The 19,022-nt window shown below is 37.6% G+C and overlaps 1 protein-coding gene across 2 annotated transcripts in view; it reads left to right on the forward strand.

The window, feature by feature from the left end:
- The window catches only part of LOC149069950 (uncharacterized), a 304,673-nt gene that overhangs the window by 243,232 nt on the left and 42,419 nt on the right, over window positions 1–19,022 (forward strand). The gene's annotated exons all lie outside the window — the stretch shown is intronic.

The raw sequence follows: 19,022 nt of genomic DNA on the forward strand, positions 1-19,022 counted from the left end.
GTAGGGTAGTTTCATTCCGAAATTGTGTTTCTTTTTATGGATTCCCTGAGATTCAATATAATAACGGTAAAGGAAACCGAAGAGTATATCATAATATATATTTTTTTTCTACTGGCCATATGGCCTTGTACGGGTGCTCTCTTCCGAAATGCGCAGTTCATTGCCATAACGCATATATAAACTATTGCATTTATTTTGCTGTTTTTACCGCCCTTCTTATTTTTATTATATTGCGCATTTTTTTTCTTCTATTGTTTCTGAGGTATGGGTTACAGATTCCAGTTATGCAATAACTTTTGTGAATTTCGGTGGGTGACCTGGTCTTTTTATGCAAGTGGCTTCACAGGAAGCGAACGAACAGCCAGCGTATGCCTTAACGCAAAGGTTTTTAACAGCTGGCTGATGCGAAGATATATTCTGGAAAGAGGGAAAATTCAACTGCGTCCCTGCGGGGAATCGAATCCACATCCTTTCACTTTCCGGGTGAACGCCCTAGACCACTATACTTTCTTTCAAACCGAGCACAACTCAGGTCTATCACCTTCTATGGGCGATTTACTACCTAGTGAGTTGTGTCGGGAATGTAAGTGTGGGTGTGTAATTAACAGTTTGAGTGCGTATGTAGTGTTGTGTTTGATTTTAAGGTGCTGCCATATATATTTCAGAAGTGAAGTGAGGGACGGGTTATGATTGGATTGCATTTGTACTGTTTGTAGGTCTGTTTCTCTCTGTGGTGGGACTTTTTAAAGGGGCCATTCAAGTATTACGTCAGTGGATTTTTAGCCATTTCTGACCACCTCCCCCTCTTGTCAGCAAAATTTCGTCAGCAGCTCAGAATTTTTTAAATAGGGGGGGTTGATGACGTAAGCAACCTTCAAACCTCACCCCCCCCGTCAGCAAATCCGAAACCCCTCCCCCCTTGATGCTGACATAATACTTGAATGACCCCAAACGAGAGAGACCACTAGACTACAGAGGCAACGAATATCTCTATCTTTCGTTGGAGCTCGTGTGCACTGAACGGATCGATGACTTATCGGAGGATGAAGTCACTCTCCGTTATCCGATAAGTCGCCATCTGGTGGCATTGTCCGTAATTGTGAGCTTTGTCCTGAGTAAAAGCTTACCGTCCATGTACGATCACGTTCAGTGCACACGAGCTCCAAAGAAAGATATTCGTTGCCTCTGTAATCTAGTGCGTTCTCCTTTAAAGCGAAAGGATGTGGGTTCGATTCGTCGCAGAGGGCAGTTGAATTTTCTCTCCTTCCAAAATATGTCTTCGCATCAGCCAGCTGTTAAAAACCTCTGTCTATGGACAGCGGAGAGTGACATCATCCTCGGATAATGTAATATTGCAGATACGATAGGCCATATATGTAAAGCCTGCGGCCCTCAGAGTCAGCTGTCGTGTCCCGCGATCTCAAACCTAATTCTGTAAAAAACCAACCAAGTGGTACATTTACAGATCATTTAAATCAGTGGTGCGCAAACCGTGGGCGTCAATGAACTAGTGGGGTCGTGAGAGAGGTTTTCCAAAATAAAAATTTCCACATAATAAATTCATTTTTATTTAAAAATATGTCGAAACTACAGAATGCCTTAATCATCTGAGCTAATTACCATGCATCATTCTACCTATAACATACCATGCATAGAGCGGTTCTATATATCTATCTACCCATGTAAGTTATTTTCCTAAAAATTTTTGTAACGTGTGTTTCAATAGGGCATTACTAAAACACGCGTGTTATATGTATTCGCGTTTCAGGCACGAACTTAGATAGCAAAACAAGGTATTCAAACAGCTGATAAAAAAAAAGGGAAATCTTTACATTCGGTGCTTCTGGCATGGAGAGGATGATACCAAGTTGGTGCTTTTACAGGGCGACTTGGAGAGAATCACTCGATTTCAAAATTGTATATTTCTTAACAATTAAAAACACAGAATAGAATGATAAGTTATATGTGAATATACGAGGGAAAATGTGTCTATACGTTTTATGAGCATTTCTTTTTGTTAATGGTCGATTTCAAGTGTAGAATCATTTTGAAATCGGATGATTCTTTCTTATATGGGAAGGACCATATATCTCGCTAGACTTCCATCTTGCATAAGGAATACAAGTACATCAAAAACAAAGTAAATATTTATATGATATTAAAAAAAATGTAATATCTTTGGACCTCAATATCGCCTAATCAAAATCAAAACAAGCGTTACGGAAAGGGCTGTAGGAACAGCACGTTTACTGTCAAAAAATTGGGATTGTCCTGGTGTTCCGGGACATATGGTCAGCCCATGTAGGGGTTCAAAAAAAAAATAATAATAATAAATAAATAAATAAATTGCACACCACTGTGGTTTGAGTGACGCGTTGCAGATCCAGGCCACAAAAAAAGTGACTTGTAGTGCGTTGTCACATCACTGAAGTGATCTGCGGTTCATTTCCCCCATCACTCAAGTGATCAGCGGTGCGTTTTCGCATCACTTAATCAACCTGCGGTGAACGTCCATATCGCTCAAATGACCCGCGGCATGTTTACAGATGATTTATTGGCCGGCAGTACACATTTCCAGAGCACATTAAGCTACCCGTGGTACAGTTCCAAATCAGTCAAGTGACCCCGACGCACATTTCCAGATCACTGAAGACTCCGGTACATTTATAGATCAATAAAGTTGTCCGCAACGTACACTGAAGAGCCAAAAAAACTGGTAACCCTGCCTAATATTGTGTAGGGCCCCCGCGAGCACGCAGAAGCGCCGCAACACGACGTAGCATGGACACGACTAATGTCTGAAGTAGTGCTGGAGGTAATTGACACCATGAATCCTGCAGGGCTGTCCATAAATCCGTAGGAGTAAGAGGGGGTGGAGATCTCTTCTAAACAGCACGTTGCAAGGCATCCCAAATATGTTCAATAATGTTCATGTCTGGGGATTTAGGTGGCCAGCGGCAGTGTCTAAAGTTAGAAGAGTGTTCCTGGAGCCACTTTGTAGCAATTCTAGACGTGTGGGGTGTCGCATTGTCCTGCTGAAATTGTCCAAGTCCGTCGAATGTACAATGGACATGAATGGGTGCAGGTGATCAGACAGGATGCGTGCGTACCTGTCACCTGTCAGAGTCGTATCAGAGGTCCCATATCACGCCAACTGCACACGCCCCATACCATCACAGAGTCTCTACCAGCTTGAACAGTCCCCTGTTGACATGTAGGGTCCATGGATTCATGAGGTTGTCTCCATACCCGTACACGTCCGTCAGCTCGAAGCAATTGGAACCGAGACTCGTCAGACCAGGCGACGTGTTTCCAGTCCTCAACAGTCCAATGGCGGTGTTGTCGGGCCCAGGCGAGGCGTAAAGCTTTGTGTCGTGCAGTCATCCATGGTACGCGAATGGGCCTTCGGCTCCGAAAGCCCATATCGATGATGTTTCGTTGAATGGTTCGCACGCTGACACTTGTTGATGGCCCAGCATTGAAATCTGCAGCAATTTGCGGAAGGGTTGCACGTCTGTCACGTTTAATGATTCTCGTCAGTCGTCGTTCTTGCGTGATCTTTTTCCGGCCGCAGCGATGTCGTAGATTTAATTTTTTACCGGATTCCCGATATTCACGGTACACTCGTGAAATGGTCGTACGTGAAAATCCAAATTTCATCGCTACGTCGGAGATGCTATGTCCCATATCTCGTGCGCCGACTATAACACCACGTCCAAACTCACTTAATTCTCGATGACCTCCCATTGTAGCAGCAGTAACCGATCTAACAACTATGCCAGACACTTGCTGTGTTTCTCCCTCACAATGTTTCTCTGGCCAGTGATCCCTGGACAAAATCCTATATCAAGACATTCGGGATCATCGTCAAGTTGGCGTATTTTTTCGTGATAATTATGTCAACTCGTCAAACCGCAGTCACGAATGATGCAGTAATCATTTTTTTTCCTCCGAAATTTGGCAGAAAAAACTACGTTTGTATAATTATTTTTATAGTTTTTTTTTATAGTTATTCTCTTCTTCGGGCGCTGGATGAAATCAAACAGCAAATCACTGGAAGTATGCAAAGCAATGTCTTTCTAATTGCAGGGTGTATGATAATTTTCCGTAGGGGGTAATTTTCCCGTTACTGTACTATAACAGATTAACCCATTACTTACTAAACTATACACATGTTTTTCATTGTGACGTTGGACATTGGTTGATAAAGAACCTAATAGATAAATTAGTGGAGTTTTTCCTCTTAGCCACAAACCGACGGCTGAAACTTTATGAACGTTTCAGACACGGATTGATTGAAGAAATGTTCACGTCCAATCTCTTTTGAATTGATTTCGCGCAGTGCCCTCTATCGACAAAAATGTGAACTGATATGTTTTTTTCCTGTCTCAAAAAATTCTTTATGCACGCGCAACGTTCAAATTTTAAAACTTCAATATTTATGAGTTTCAAACTATTTACGAATTTATGGGACACCCTGTATCTGCAGCTTCTACGGCTCACTGGTTTTTCGATAGTTCTTCAGGAGGCGATGTTACCCACTTCGGAAAACACTTGTCCACGTGTGCATCCGGAAGGTTAACATGATCTTAATTACCGTTCCGGGTGAATGTGAAATCACCCACACTAACCTAGTCAATCATCATGTCATTCAGTAGTGTTTTGATTTGGTGTGCATGTTGTTGTGTGTGACATGAATGCAAATGTTGTGAAATGAATATTTGTGGTGGAATGCGTGTTCATCATTCGATGGGGTGCTATATTGTTAATAACAACAGTAAAAAAATCTTGGTTTCTCTGTTTTTAATGATTATGAAAATTTAATTAGAATTTTGTTCAGTATTATATGATGATATCCCAACACAAAAACACATCTTTTATCTCTTCAAAAGAAAAAAAAACGCTAATAACACTTCCTCTATATTTGATCGATTTTCTGAGAGAGATGGCGGTTATTTGAGCGTGCATTTTAGTGCTGCACACACGACTTCACAGCCTCTGGCAATAAACAAATACGATGCTTACAGAAATAAACACTCGCTGAAACACCGTCGAACGCGATATCAAAAGAGACCGTTAAAATGGTCGAAATTTAGGACGTCCTTCTGAAGGAAGAGCTTATCTACATACAGATCCGCGAATAGATGATATCTTCGAGCTTTTCGTGCCGTTTTAACCACGAGCAAATTCCAGCTGGGGATATTCGCGCAATAATGTTCCTCTTTTCATGGAATTTTCCAGTGTCAGCAGCTAGTGTCTTATCTACATAATACGACAAGCTCATTTCTTTTCTTTTTTTTCGCGAGAATTCGACGCCCCCAATTTCATGTTTTCTTCTAACATGCCTTTACAAGATATAAAATTCTTATAATGAGATTCTCTCAGAGTCGATGGTGTCAGACCAGACCATAATTGAAGGTTTCCGTCGCCACCCAGCCCGTACAGGATGTCTGGCGACTTATAGATCGCCATGGGGGTGGTATGTGAAGGGGGGAAAAGACAAATTTGTACATACAATTGTCATCAAAGAATGCGTGGTCTAACATGAAACGCAAACGCACCAAACGGTCGCTCCGCAAACTGCATTGCTGTTGAAATTTATCAGGAGAAAAAAATAACACCATGCATGCAAATGTAACCTGAGGAAGAAGAAGAAACCGTATGCAAATCTGCGTCAAAGTGAATAAAAGGCGCGGATTGCAACCTTGTGAAGTTATTCTAGCGTGCAACCGTTCTAGCAGTTTTAACGTACGGGATAATGGAGCACTTTAGTAATACTGAAAAAAAAGCAGACGTGCATTTCATTTACGGAGCAGCAGAAGGAAGTACCACAGAGGCAACACGAATGTACGGTGAGCGTTTAGTCCCCCCACAGGCGGTTGCCCAATCCGAAAACATTCGTGCGAAACGGGATCCTTTTTTGCTACCCGGTATGATACACTGTGGCGCAGATTCGCATACGATTTTTTCTTCTTCCCCAGGTTACATTTGCATGCATGGTGTTCTTTTTTTCTCCCGATAAATTTCAACAGAAATGCCCTTTTAACGTTTGCGGAGCGGCCGTTTCGAAACGCGCGTTTGCTTTTCATGTTAGACAACGCATTCGTTGATGACAATTGTTTGTATTGGTGTGTACTATCAGCTCTTAAAGTTTTCTCATCTTTTCTGGATCACCCTGTATATGCGTAGAGAATGAAAAGAGCCAGGAGAGGATTGTTTACAGATCTTCGCAAAATGAGTGCTCATTGAGATAAAACACAACACAACACAGTCGAAAGAAATATAAGTTTATAAAATAGGGGAAAATGTAGTTGATGTGTTACGCTACCCAAAAATCCTATAAAATGTTACATAATCGAGAGACACTAATCAGAGATATTTGATCAATACAAGATGAGTTCGGCATTGATATTTAATCAGTGCCGAAATCTGGTGTGAGCAAGTTCATTTGGCACGACCAACACCATCTATAGCAGAAGGCCTCCGCACGGAGCTTTGACGTCACTGAAGAAGTTATTTCACCCGTATCCATTGGATATATCAGGTCGACGACGTCAGTAAGTAGTCCATTTTGCCTCAGAATATTCAGGGGGGAAAAAAATTTCCCTGCTCGTGCCAGTATCATCGTCGTGAGGAAAAGAAATGATCGGGCTCAGACTTTTTTACCGTTTTACCCGCATTATAAATGCGGGTAAAACGGTTAATCCGTATTTAACGCTGTTTTTTTTTCAACTTTCCTCCGTTTTTCGAATTCGTATATCTCAGTGAATATTACACTTAAAAACAAGGAATTCTTTTTTTTTTTTTTTTTTGGCATCAACACAGACAGGGCAAAAACCTTTCTGATTGGAAGTTAGAGGACGAGGGGACCGTATGAAATGATAATTTTTTGTATTTTAATAACTATACAACCCCCTTGAAACATGAATGACATATATTCAGTACTACACGTTATTTGGGAACTTTTTCTAATTGCAAGTATAGGATTAACGAATAAAATGTTATACGCCCTGTCTGTTATGCACCCTGTATAATAATCGTATACCCTGCATGTGGATTTGCATTTTGCCAGTGATTTTCCCAAAAATTTGACTAATACTATCCGCACCAAAGTCCCCCAATTCAAATATACCAATCTGGTAGATTTTCATAAATTTTTAAACTATTAACGATTCGTGGGACGCCCTGTGCATATGTATTGGTTGTAATGGTAAATAGAATGAATTCCTGTTTGGTGATATTAGATACCGTAAGTGATAGATGGCAGCTCGTATTTGGGATACAAGAACCAGAGTTATTGTAGATAATGATAATTTGAATTTCCGCGAATGTTCGCTATTTCCAATTAATTCGATTTGATACATGAGAAACGCATCGTCGAATCAATCCGTATCTTTCATTATCTCGTCCAAAATTCATTCAGTTTCTTAATGGGGAGTCCCAAATGCGCATTCAGAAGCGAAATTCACGCTTTTCTTGAGTAATGATTTGGTCCGTGGATTATTAGTGGGAACTCGAATGTTGTGCCGATTGCAGTGTTAAATCTGTGTGGCACAGAGAATATGGAAACAGCGCCACATACGCACGTTCAATTCCCGACTTTCAGTTTGTTAAGTTCCTGTCTTGTGTTGCATTCGGTTGCAAAATCCTTGGCTCAATTTTTTTCGTCGCCGACAGGTATTTTGTGATTATGAGTCGTTCCAATTGTGATGCGATCCCTCGTTGTGTCGAGTGACTCTATGGCTGGGGATATTTCCGTTCTGTTTCTATTTCCGTGTCGCGCGAAACTACAATCTCGACATGAATACTTTGCGAACTTGTAGATCATTCGATAACGACACTTGTTTGACTAGACGTCCTGGTTCAACTCCTTCACGTGCAGGCTTTTGGCTACAAATTCTGTATTTGAAAAGTATCGACTAAATATCAAGAAATTGATTTCCTTGTTATCATGGTAGATTAATTCATAGCTCACGCCCAGAGCTGTGAATGTTAGAAATAGAAGGAGGGGGAAAGAGTCCACAGTAGATTTCTTTATTGCTCTCCACCTTCTCTCTGTCTTTTATACACAGTATATAGTAGAAAGATACATTATGTATAGCGTGGGGATCAGTGCAGAAAGAACGAGGGGGAGCACAAAAGCAATGTTTCCGTTCAATGAAGCTTCGTGATGATGAGAAAAGAAATGAAAAGTCCTGTTGGGGGAAAAAAGCTGGAATGAATTTCTTTCATTGGCGTTAGGATGAGATATCTCGTCCCTGATGTTTAAGGGGTTAAAACTTGTTTCGGGAAAAACATTCTATAATTTTTATTGAGTTGGTTGAACTGGCAATGTAAACGTAATAACTGGGTTTTATTTCATTGAAATCCGGTTACCCAAGTGATATTTGATTGGTCGAAGTTGGAATATACTATTATTTATTACTTGCTGCACGTTATATATATATATATACCAGTCAGCGACTGTGTCGTATTTTCGAACGCTCGGTGTGAGTGAGTTTTTAAGCCCGGTAAATTTTTGATCTCAAATTTTCGGTCAATTTCATCAATGGGTCTTGCGTTAATATCGTTATGTAAGAAAAAGTAAAAAAAAAAATTTCAAGTTCATTAAAATTTATTAAACAAACGATTTAAGTTTATATTAAAATTTGCTTTCGAGTAAGAACCGTTTGTCAAGATATTTTTAAAAAAATGCACGTTCGTAAATGCGCAATGTCTTTCGGCATCCCTTGCTCGGATACAGACTCCATTTCGAGGTTTGTCGGCACTATTGGCTCGATGCGTTTCCGTGCCGTGGGTCGCAAATGCTCAAGAAAATCGAACTGTTTGCTACCTGGGAGAGATAAGGTCTGCTATTTTCGTCTTCGGCAGCAATGAATACGGGTTTGTGACTACGTCGTCGGATCTGGTAAGTGTATGAATGTCACGAGAGATGGGACAGGAAATATCGATCATGGATCGATCAAGTTCATCATGACGAGCTGTATTGTTTAGAGCAATTCAATCCTTTTTCATAATCCAAGGCACGGAAAAGAAAGCTATTGGCCAAATAGTTCATGGTCCTCATTCCCCAATTACATTAATTTAAATAGTGAATTTTAATATCTAGCCGTGCGAAAAAAATATCCAATAGACTACCCAGTGGAACTCGGCATCACATCTGATGTCACGAGAGATAGCAAAGTTAATCAATTAGTTCGAATTATTTATTCTAGGAGGGCATTTCACACTTGAGACTCAAGGGGCCTGTTCTTCATAAGTTCTGGTCTTGGTCAAACACGATATTTTGAGGCCCTTTTATATATGTTACTGTTGAACCCCGAAATCGGCCAGATCACAAATTGACCAATTTCATTATTAATTGGTCCAGCCCATGCTCAAATTTTGGGTTTCGTTTCTAATGGTTGGTTTCGTCTCTTGGGTTCGCGAGCTAAAGCCCGCTAAGCCCCTTTAAATATGGCACTGTGCACATGTAAAAACAGAGAAATACTTGACAACGTGTCACGTTGGGCCCTCAGCGAGGAATACAACGGAGCCCAGAATACGAGATACTCAAAATTACGAAAGTTTTCTCAATTTTGTGATCGCTCGTTTTTATATATATTGAAACTTACACAACAACCAAATCATTCCCCCGATTTTTTATGCGAAATAAAAAACTACCCTGAACCATGATGCGGCCATTTCATGCCATGCGTATGAGAATAATGCAGCTGTTAGAAGATACTTTAGAAAATATGCTTCGTTACACTTTTCTCACAGGACGCTCTTTTTTTATCTCTTCTTGAGCCTCACAAGCTGCTGCTGCTGTTGTTGCCTCTGGAGGTGTTTGAAACTTTGCTCATTATCTTCCTTTAATTCCTCCATTACAAAAAAATCAGTAGATAGAAGGTAAAATAAGAAGACTGTTCGGGCATTATGTACAAAAAAAAAAGGAGAAAGAATTAAGCTGAAGTTAATTACGTCATTAGTTCATTATTAAATCGTCACTTCGAAGCGAGCCTTAAAGGGGCCTTAATAAAGAAGAAGATCGAGTTGTTCGCTAACCCAATTACTCAGGGCCATAAATACTTGAGTGGATTTCACTGTTTTCTTCGGTACAAATACGGAATAAGAGAGAAAAGTAAAAATTGGGATGAAAAGAATATAAAGGGAAGCAAAAAGGGAACCGACGTCTTTAATCAAAATTTGTATCGTGAGAATTAAAGAAAAGAAAGTTTTTCTTTTTTCTGGTTTCGAGGTTTCGATCCCATTCCGTTGGGTTAATTGGAAATTAATTTGCTTCGATGATGATAGTAATGGCAATACGCAAGATTCGAGATGACGTCGGTGGCTATTTTTCCCTTATTAATCATTCCTTCTTATAATACTGAAAAAAAGTTGAATTTTTAAAGATTATTTTGGAATTTTCTATAAATTTTTGATTTTTTTTTGTTTAATTTCTAATCAAAGGATTTTTAAATTGGGAATTTAAATTTATCTTATTGTAATAATTTGTTTCTTATTTTTAGGGCTGGGAATGGATTAAAATTTTTAAATGATTAATCAAAAAATTTTAATGGATTAATCGACTTCTTAATCAACTTTTAATCAATTAACCAACTGATTAATTAACTTTCAATCGAATATTTTCATAATCTCACCATTTATAACGTACGCATTGGTTCATAATGTTAATATATGCATGTTAACATTACGAGATAACATATTATTAAATACAAATACAAATACAACGCCACAACAGGCAAATTGCCCAACGAGGTGGCTGACTTAAGAACATCATGGATCCCCGAGCCATTTTTTGGAGGCCCTACCTACTACTGCTACACCACACATGCACCCCCCCCGCAGAACCCCCCAACGAAACCCCAACGAATCGGTACATGCGGGAATGTGCGTGTACGTGTAGTGCAACCTGACGTAAAGTTTGTTTCTGTGTAATGCTTGCTATGTGTAGTGCTGTCATCTGCCCCCAGTTTTTCTAACTATGAGTGAAGTGTTATGGTTGAATGATTTACCGTTGTAGGACTGTTGCTCTCTGTGGCGAGACTTTTTAACGGGGAGATCGGCTCGCATTTGCGCCTTGAAGTTGGGAACCACAGAAAACCAACTTCAGCCGACCACCACTGTGGGGTTCGAACCCGGATCCTCGCATCACGAGTCCGGCACTATAACCACTCGACCACCACAGCGGCATTAATAGCATTATCATCATAACTGTAATTTTAAGTACTGTTAATTGATGCTATTTCGTTCATTTCAATAACGTATTCATTCAATATGTTAATAGCATTCAATGACTTCGTTCAGTTCATAAACAAATATAGAAATGTCGATACGTCGAGAAATTTGATCGGAATATTGATTTTAAAATATGATCACTTATCTGAAATGCTTATTGAGACAATTTAAGGCATTTAATTGGTTCATAAAATAAATCAATTCAAACAATAAACTTTTAATGCAAATTTAGTCGAATCTTAATCGGATTGATCGAGTCGATTAACTCAGCTAAAAAATTTAACTACGATTAACAATTGATCGATTAACTAATCCCAATAATCGGACCAGCCTCATATTTTCATTACAACATTTAGGGAAAGTGATATACCTCCAACAGTCACAAAAAGCAGATTTGTTCGAGGATACAAAACAGGGCAGCACTAAGTTGGTATTTCAATGTTATTCTCTTGGAAAATTCTTCAATATTACACTTTGATTCAATCAAGCCACCTTGTTTTATAATTACAAATGAAATTATAATTTTTCCCCCATTCCTATTCCTGCGGCAGCCCAAGAGGCGGCTATGGTAAGTATAAGACCAACTATGATTCACACGTGCCCATAAAAATCAAATAAATATAGCTCCATAAAAGATTCTCCAGGCACTAACCACCTGTTCAAATATTCAATGGCTTTCCACAGGTGTTTTCGCCACGAAAAATGATATTGAGAGTAGTTTCATCCTCAGCAGAAAATGTTATAAATATTTAAGGACTTGATAGAAAATATATTAAATGAACTAAAAATTACATACAGATTATTTATCAATTTCCAAAAAATATTAAGTCTGGGATTTTCATCTGGATTAAAAATAATAAGCACTTAATCGATGAATTCGGGAACATTCGTTGATCCAAATGGGGATGATCACCCCTCCAAAGGGACAAATAATACGTGAAAAATTTTGTCTGTCTCGTAAATTACGGGATGATTTAACCCTTAGAGCAGCAATCCCGCGATATCTCGTCAAACTTGATCTTTATTTAGTCACCCCGAAACATATCGGGATCTTAATACGCTTTTATTTCAGCATAGACAGTTCGAATGCGGATGAGGAAATTTTAAAAACCGTTTAAAGGGATAACGAACGTACGCAATAAATCGCTCCTACCGACATTTCGCATCCGCACTTGTTGTGAGGTGATATTGTTAGCATTCAAAACATCGAATATGAAGATACTGCATTTGTTTGAAGCAAATACATTCGTCTGTATTATTTTTAAAAATGGCTAATACTATAATATTCAAAACATTGTTGAAAAAGCAACTATAAAAATGTGATGTATAAAATTATCAGATGATTAAAAAAAACCTATAAAAAAATTCATTGCACTTCTTAGAGAATTTATCGAAAAGTCATTGTTGATGTGTTAAAGCTTTATATCGTAACAGAAACCGTTGTTAAAGGTGGAGTTTAGGCAACATATTTTAAGATGTCCAAGAAATGTACAAAGAAGCAATCGCTTGAAAAAGTTACGAGAAACTATTGTTGTTTGTGACAAAATCATTGTTGCTGCTAATATTATTATCAGAAAAACAATTTATATATCCTATTTTGGTAGGGATCAATAATTTTGTATACATTGTGATTTCTACAAAAAATATTCACGTTTGAATAAACCTTGTTGCAAAATCTGACACAGCTCATCTCAAACATATACATACATACATATATATATATATATATCATTGTTGACGTTTAAAATCCTATTACTATACGTTAATAAGGCCTTGATAAAAGTTCTTTTATCAAACTTGAAAAATACAACCAATAAGCTCATCGAATACATTTGAGCGAATGTGACTGATGCGCTTGTTGGTTGTTTCTTTCAAGTCTTGTGAAAGAAATTTTATCAAACTTTTACAGTGTAATCCCGGCCTAACTGTTGAAGTTGGAGTGAAAAACAATACATGCATATATCGTGTTCCCTCACGCTAGTAGCACGAATGTGCAAATTTTAACTTTTTTTCAAATCAGCTGGTTGAATACCTTATTTTGATATCTAAGTTTTGCCTGCAATGCGAATATGCATCCCTGTTGGAAACACATGTTACAAAACATTTTAGAAAAATAACTTCCGTAGAGTAACATGGATAGAGTAAACATTCAAACGTCATATTTCGCACGTTCTGTTTTTTGTTGTTTTTTTTTTTTGTTTCTTTATTTTTTGCAAGGACATTGCACATTCGTGCTTCTAGAATGGGGGGAGAGGGGACGATACATGCATTATTGTACGTCGTACGATATTCTTTCGAATGAAAAACCATTAGATACATTCGAGTTTATTTCTCAATTCCGTTCGGTGTCTTTCAAATTCAATATAGCGCTTCATAAATCTCGCAGCGCTTGCAGCATACACGAAGGGGGGAGAGAAAAAAAAATGCATTCTCGAACCTGATCGCAAAAACGCACTCTACGTATTACGTTGTTGCTATACTCTATACGCACACACTTGCATATCAAAAGGATTTGTACGAAGCCTGTAAATCTACTGGCGGGTTTTATGTATGCCCCGAAGAACAGGATCAGCGCTTCGAGAAATATCTAGTCGGAAAACCGGAGAAAGAGAGATTTTGGCTCCGAACAGGAAAACACAAGGCTGCGTTCCGTATTATATAACGCGGTGAGGCTGTCAAAAAGTACAAAATTACTCTTCAGACTTTATATCACTATCCTGCATCTTCTCCTTTCATATTCAAATCCAGGGTAGTTTTTTTTTCTGCTTTTGAAGATATATATATATAATTTTCAATCTCATTTCCATCTTGTCCCATTGAATTTTTATCCCATATAAATTTATGAACCTTTTCTCGTAAAAAAATGATACACAATAAAACACGGGACGTCCCAAATTGTTTGCATAGCGGATATCTCTGCAACCGTTGGCTTCAGAAACCTGCTTTCAATTACAAAAAGTTTCTGTTCCCAAGGGATTGTCGCATACATGCAAATACAAAAGCAAACACAAAGGCCACAACAAGCAAATTGCCCAACGAAGTGGCTGATAAAAGATGCCCGTGAAAAATTATGGATGTCATTTATAACCAAAATACAGCAACTTAATATAAAAGCGTAAAAGAAAAACAATAATTAGTATTATTATAATACACTGCCTTTAAAAAAAAGATTATGGTTGTAAAAAACAGGAAAATTAACTTTTTATGTTGACCCTGTGTGGTAAAACTTCCCATCAGTGTTCGCCAATACGCATCTAGATGAGTAATTCACGCATCAAAATTCAATTTTACTCCTTCAAATTGCGTTGCGGGGTGAAAATACTCTTTCAAATTTACGGATTATTTTTGTTTTAAATAGTTATTTCTCACTGAAAAAAAAATACCCATGTTTTTAACAAAAATACTCCTTAAAATTTTGGAGAGGGATGATTACACTTCAAAATTATATTTTCGGATAGCATTGATTGCAATTAGTGATACGTAAATGCGACTCTGCGAAGTAATTTACGAAACAATTTGACGTCTTTAAATAGGATATTAACGGAGATATTTGGCTTTGAATTTTTTAGCATTTGTTGCCAACGTTTGAGGGTGTGATTCACAAATTTCAAAACGTAAGTTAAATTCAAAGTTGTGAAACTTTTTAATGACTGCATTAAATACTCTATTTTTCCAGATGTTTTAAAAATTGCAAATGTTACTCCAGTTTGCAAATCAGGAGATGTTTGAATGTTTTTAACAACTACAGAGCACAATATCTGTTCTTCCAACATTTTCGAAAGTGTTTGAGACGATCATAAAAAACCGAGTGTTTGACTTCCTCAACAAAGCATAATTCTTTTCTGATAATCAGCATGCGTTTCTACCTTAAAGAAATACTGAAACAGTATTATGACCTTTTACTCAATTTGTCTATGAAAACGTTGGTAAATCCCGTGTGTGTTGTTAACAGCCAAAGATCCTTAATCGGATGCAATTCCTATTGCTTATAAATGACCAAAGAGCCTTGGTTCAATCCTAATTCTGATAATTCCATTAAACATAACCGAAGATCCTAAACTCTCAATGCTAATCCTGCTGATGTCATTTCTCAAACGCGCCAGAAAGTCCTATTATTGGTTTGATTTTAATCTTGATTATCTCTCTCGGATTGTGTGTGTATATATATTTGAATCATCTTTCTATTTATTTTTACTACAATTAGATCAATAGATTCGATTTTTGCGTAAATTATGGGGGGAATAATAGAAATTATATGATGGCACATTTTCTCATTTGATTTCAGATTTTCCTTTTCAAATAATGGAAAAAAAGGGCAACTAGTTTATCGGAGGGGGAGGGGAAACGAAAATCCCCGAGGAAATTCCGAGAAACATGACGGATATTTCTTCGCTAAATATTTCCAATAAAAATAATGCTTTCGTATGAAAAATAAATTGGATGCAACTGCGAGATTGGGGAAGGAGATGGAATGAAAATCTGGCAAAATTCCCAAATAAAATTCAGTTTTCTCCGGTAATTGGATTTTTGTCGTCAAATGGCGTTACAGAGAGAGAGAAATACCCGTGGGAAGATTTCCTTTGCGCTATATTGACAGTCTCTCCTAATTGATGGCAACTTGATTTATTTCCGAATGTTAATACGCATGCGCCTCTTCCCCCCGCGTGTTTTTGTATGTGTTGATGAGGCGTTTCGATAGAGGGCGCTGTGTTGGATTCCACAATATTCGGTTTAGCATACGAGGAAAAAAAATTCTGGAATTTTTTCCTGAAATCTGGGTCGATGAAATTTTTTCTTCGATCGAGTTTGGACTAAACCCAGGTCTTCATGTTACATAACGTTTTTCTGTGATACTATCAATAGACTCACTGAAAGAGAGACTGCATTTTCATAGGGAGTACCGGGCCGATATCGAGGTTTTTTTGGAGAGAAACCGAAAACCATAATTGGTGAGACAGGGTTCCAATGGGTTGTTATAACTCATCAAACCCCCTTCATCATGACTCTGCCAATTCCTGTTGCAGTAGTGCGCTTTGCAAATGAAAAAGAAAATAAAGATCAACGAGGTGGGTGAAAGACTTAAGTTCACCTGAGACCCAAAGGGTAGCAAATATTTTTTTTTTTTTTTTTTTTTTTTTTTGATAAATAAGTACTTGAGAAACAATACTTGAGAATATTCCTGAGTATTATACAGTACTTTCGCAAGACATATCTCACAAGGATGAAATTGAATATCACGAATAAATGCGAGTAGTATAAATGATTAAATGTATTTACAATTTTTCCCCCTTCAAAAAGGAATCTCATCAGGGCCAAGGTGAGTACGCTCACGGCATAATTATAATTATATGAGTATTAATATATATAAGTAGATGTACCGACATGCAGCATCACCTCGTTTTCAAGAGCAATGTTTCTGTATACTTCGTACAATGTTCACAGACCTGGGCATATGAAGAAAATTTTTTGGTCTTTTTGAGACGTTCTTTATCTCTGCTGTCATATGAGGAAATCTCCATGAGATGTGGAATTTCAGAGTTGCTAAGTTTATCGTATAGTTTTTTCGCTAGCTTCTTAGCATAAGATGTTACATCAGTCACTCCAGAATCCTTTCTGATGTTGACGTTTCTGACAAACCATGGTAAACGCCTCAGGATTTTATTTTGAAATCTTTCCAATGCGGTGATATTCATCCTCTTTGAAAATAGCCAGACAGGTGCTGCATACAACAGTATCGGTCTGATCGCCATCTTGTACAATATAATTCTATTTCGAACTGAAAGACTTGAGTGCCTGTGGCTTAGCCTGTTGACCGACGCCACAGTCGCCCTGCGAACGGCATCCACACAAAGCCGGGAGAAACTGAATATTTATCGTGAGTGACCGGGTTGACAATAATGCCTTGTACTTTTTTGTAAAGTTTTATTTAATATATTATAATTATTGTTCTAAAATTTCAACTGAAGAAATAAATAGTAGTTTTATGGGGTATTCTATAAATTTTTAAATAACTTAAAAATTTATAAAAATTTAATTAATCGGTATATTTAAATGTGGTTTGTGAAAAAGTCATTCTCACAAAGGGGATTTACTTTGATCCAAAAAAATAGTTAAAATTTTTGTCGATAGAAAGCGCTGCATTAATTAAAAAAGTCACTGGAAATATACTTGTCAGAGTCCTGTACAGTGCAGGGTGCACGATTAACAGCTCATTTCTGAATTTTCCTGTAACTAGCGCTTACATAAGGTTTTCATTGTGATTAATTTATGGATAAAGCACTATTGAGGAAGTTTTTCTTTTTAACTCAGCCATGAAGTGCTAGCTGAAATGTTTCTGATTCAGAAAAGATGGAAAAAACTTTCATGTATCATTCCTGATTTACTTTCGTGCAGCGTCTTCTATCGATAAAAATTTGAACTAATTTTTTTCTGTACCAAATAAAAAAAACCCCTTCGTGAGAATGTCTTTTCCACAAACCGCATTCAAATGTACCACTTCCTTCAATTTTTACGGAATTTTAAACTATTCACAAATATATGGGGACACCGGTGTATATAATTATCATTTTAGTTTCAAAAATATGCTACTCACTAATATTTGTATGGTCTCCTGCGTACAATAGTGGAAAGTTTTGGTAATGGACATTGTGTGTGTCTGCTGGTACATTCTTAGAGGCACTCACGTTTTGTTGTTTTTTTTTCTTCCACAACACTAAAACCCTATATACGGCTCAATGATAATTTGATACGTAATGTCGGGGCACGATCGTGAATTTTTTTAAATGAAAGTTCATCATATCGAGGTACAACAGTAAAATTTTTTAAACAATAGTTCGTTATATCGAGGTCTGATGGTAGAATTTTTAAATAGGGGATTTAATCGGGATCCGATTACAGAATTCGTCAAATAGGGGTTGTTTGAAAAAATTCTTTAAATCCAAGTTCATTATATCCGGTTCAGACTATTGCTCGCAAGTACGGTCATCCTTTTGACCAAAAAATTTAATCGGCGACCCCTACATTGGCTGACCATATGTCCCGGTTTTCCAGTACATTCTGATTTTTTTTGCCGGTACATGTATAGTCCTGAAAGCCCTCTTCCCGCTTGTTCCGATTTTAAGTAGGCGATATTGTGATTTCCAAAGATATTCAGTGTTTTTAAATGTCATAAATATTTACTTTGGTTTTTGATGTAGGTACTTGGTGTCCCTTATGCAAGATGGAAGTGTAACGAGGTGTATGGTCCTTAATTTTCGTATTAAGAAAGAATCATCCGATTTCAAAGTGATTCTACACTTGAAATCGATCATTAACAAAAATTGTTCATTAAACGCAGACACATTTATTCCCATATATTCACATATCACTTATCATTCTATTCTGCGTTTTTAATTTTTAAGAAATATACAATTTCGGAATTGGGTGATTCTCCCACGTACTTTTTTTAGAAGGACATTGCGCTTTCGTGATTCTAGCATCACGGGACCGATATATTGATTATTGCACAAGTAGAATTTGATAAAATCACATTGTATGATACATGGTAATTAGCTCAGCTGAATAAAGGTATTCTTTAGTTCTAACATATTTTTAAATAAAAATGATTTTTTTATATTTAGAAGTTTTTATTTTGTAGAATCTCTCGTGACGCACCCCCCCCCCCCTCCAGTGCACACGGTTTGTGCACCACGGAAATAAATGATAAATCTTACCACGGCAATGAGACCAATCAAACATATTTACCAATACGAAACGTCGATTATGCATAACAACCGGGCAAT

This window comes from Pholcus phalangioides, unplaced genomic scaffold (genome assembly GCF_987345545.1).
Source record: "Pholcus phalangioides strain wild (caught in Gottingen) unplaced genomic scaffold, Ppha-v1.0 ptg000022l_1, whole genome shotgun sequence".
Classification (NCBI taxonomy): domain Eukaryota; kingdom Metazoa; phylum Arthropoda; class Arachnida; order Araneae; family Pholcidae; genus Pholcus; species Pholcus phalangioides.